This window comes from Mytilus edulis, chromosome 7 (genome assembly GCF_963676685.1).
Source record: "Mytilus edulis chromosome 7, xbMytEdul2.2, whole genome shotgun sequence".
NCBI classification, from domain to species: Eukaryota; Metazoa; Mollusca; class Bivalvia; order Mytilida; family Mytilidae; genus Mytilus; species Mytilus edulis.
In genome coordinates, this window is record NC_092350.1 from 1396857 (window position 1) to 1400175 (window position 3319).

Consider the following 3319-nt stretch of genomic DNA (forward strand, 5'->3'; position numbering starts at 1 on the left):
TAGTGAATGTTTGTTTATGTTTCTGGTTGTTTTTTATAATGATTAAAATAATGACACAGTGTCGACTGCTGTACACCTATATTCTTATTTTTTTTTACTAATATGTCTGTTTGATTTGTTGACATGTCAGTACAATTGAATTTTATATGACTGTCAAGCAAGTGATAGGTTTAACTAGCTTAAATACCAGGTTAAATCCACTATTTTCTCTACATAAGAAAATGCCTATACCATTTCAGGAATATGACAGTTGTCCATTCGTTCGATGTGTTTGAGCTTTTAATTTTGCCATTTGAGTGGGGATTTGTTTTTGGTGGGGTTCGTGTTCCTTAGTCTATAGTTTTTTGTGTTGTGTTTTTTGTACTTATGTTTGTCTGTGTGTCTTTTTCTTTTTTAATAATAGCGTTTTATTTTCGATGTATGAGTTTGAATGTCCCTCTGGTATCTTTCACTTCTCTTTTGGCTCTTTTTGCTCTTCATTTCATCCTTGATACAATTCAAATTAGAAATAAAATTGAGAATGGAAATGGGGAATGTGTCAAAGAGACAACAACCCGACCATAGAAAAAACAACAGCAGAAGGTCACCAACAGGTCTTCAATTTAGCGAGACATTCCCGCACCCGGTGGCGTCCTTCAGCTGGCCCCTAAACAAATATATACTAGTTCAGTGATAATGAACGCCATAGTAATTTCCGAATTGTACACAAGAAACTAAAATTAAAAATATACAAGACTAACAAAGGCCAGAGGCTCCTGACTTGGGACAGGCGCAAAAATGCAGCGGGGTTATTTTAATTAGTTAATTCCGCTAACGATTGTACCGTCAAGACTATTAGTTTATGGTACAGGATATTTTTTATGTGAATATCAAGAATAAGAATTATTCTGATATCTAACTGATTCAAGTACTTTTAATAGTACGTCTTGAAGAAATACTTTTGCTTTTATAGAAACCACATACTAGTTTTCACAGTTGCTAGCTGACATTATTAAAAATGAATGTTTCTCTTTACATTTGTAACTTGTAAATGAACGGTTGTCAAATTCTTAAAAACTTAAAATCTATTGTTAGTTTTCTGGACTTTGATATAAAACCTGTACGTGGTCCCTTTCAGACTTGTTTTCGAACTGTTGTGAAGCCTATTTCTGCACCCTTACGTTTATGAACTGTACTTCGGCTTTTTTCAGACCTGTTTTGAACTTTATAAATATAAAAAAGAAGATGTGGTATGATTGCCTATGCGACAATTCTCCACAAGAGACCAAAAATGACACAGAAATTGACTGCTATAGGTCACCATTCGGCCTTCAACAATGAGCAAAGCCCATACCGCAGTCACCTATCAAAGGCCCCGAAATAACAATGTAAAACAATTCAAATGAGAAAACTAACGGCCTTTAATAATATTTATATAAAAGAAATGAACGAAAAACAAATATGTCACACATAAACAAACGACAACCACTGAATTACAGGCTCCTGGACTCTATTTCTACACACTAACGTTTATGAACTGAGTCAAGTTTAAATGCGAGGACTGAACAGAAAACAAACTCATTGCCAAAGAGTATGGCATGATCCGTAAGGCATACAGCATTAAACAATACATTTTCACATCGTAACTTAATTAAATGCGTGAATCATTGCCGATTCTCAATTGTACTTGTCTTAATCTAACCACATTTCAATTTTCTGTTCTCTTCTGTTTTGTATGGCATTACAATTTGACGAATTAAATATATATACTTATATACCCGAAAAGCGGACCTAAAAGAATGCATCTGTGGACATCCACATCAGTAACCAAACATTAATTGCTATATAACCGGATTTCAACACTAAGCTATTATTTACAATCGTTTTCTATTATATAAATGCAACACTTGTTACATATTCTGTTTTTTTGTTTTTCTGGTGAAATATAAATTTATCAGCAGGATTACAAAACTGATAGATGTTTGGTTTACAGTTATCATTACTTTTGGGATGATTTTGTTTTCCGACTGGTTCTGCTCGGGTGCAGCTGTTGAATCCTGTTTAAACACGTCACATGAATAGTTTTGTTGATGGAAAGCCTGGTATGTCATGTTTATTCGTTGATATTTTATGGTACTCGAATATGTATACGAATTTTGTGGATCAGATATAACTTTAATTCTAAACTTCTGAGTAAATCATCGGTTATAGTTGGGTTCGTATTGTGTAAGTAAGTAAATTTGTTTTCGTTTTTTTTCATTTGATTTTCGTCGTTTTTCCTTTTGTTTCAAATATGGTTTTGTTAAATTTAATTGTTTTTGATTACCCCCATTATATTGTCTGTCATTTCTTTTTCGCAAGGTCAAAATTCAGTAACATTTTCACTGTTGATACTAATAATACGTTTGATACTCAGTGTGTGTTCGTGTCTTGTGTTGCTAATATGCTTGGTCTTTATGTCATTTGTTGTTACATAATTGTATGTTTTGTTAGTGATTAAGATTATAACACAATGTTAAAAGCTGTAGTTTTGACAGTACCGATTAGGTCTGTTTGTTTTGTTCACGCATCGCTGTTAATATAACGACATTAAGTGCGACTGTCATAAAAGTGAGAGGTTTCGCGAGCTATAAAAACAGGTTTAATACACCATTTTCGACATAAAGAAAATTCCTGTACCATTTCAGGAATATGACAGTTTTTATCCATTCGTTTGATGTGCTTGAGCCATTTGATTTAGGACTTTCCGTTTTAAATTTTCCTCGGAGTGCAATATTTTTGTGATTTTACATTTTACTGGTAATTGAACACTTAAACGTTTACATGAAATGCGGTTTCCTTTATTTTTTATAAAGGTTTTGCCTAAAAAGTCCTTCTGACTGAAAAAAAACCATTTAGCTATTCACAGATTATACATTGTGTACTTGTATGATATTGTGAATAACGCTTTTAATTTGATACGCTACTAGCTTGCTTGATCTTGCTTGAATAAAATGCGTTTTTGATGTATTTATAGGTTCTAAAATTAACTTGACCTTGAAACTAAAATGTGGAGGGACTTTCCCAAAAAACATTCTACCTGCCATCTGCGTCTCACAAGAGGAAATACAACTAATTAAACAACACCAAAAACTAAAAGATTAAATTCAAGCCAGTGAGGCGTACTGTTTAATAAAATGACTAAGCAGATATACTAGAAATATTCAAATTAATACATATTCATCAAGGATATTGATTATCAACCGATTAATTACTATCTATCAACAAGAATAAATAAAAATGGTGACTTGGGTAGATATTTGTTTCATTGGCACTAATACTAAATCTTCATAAATCTACC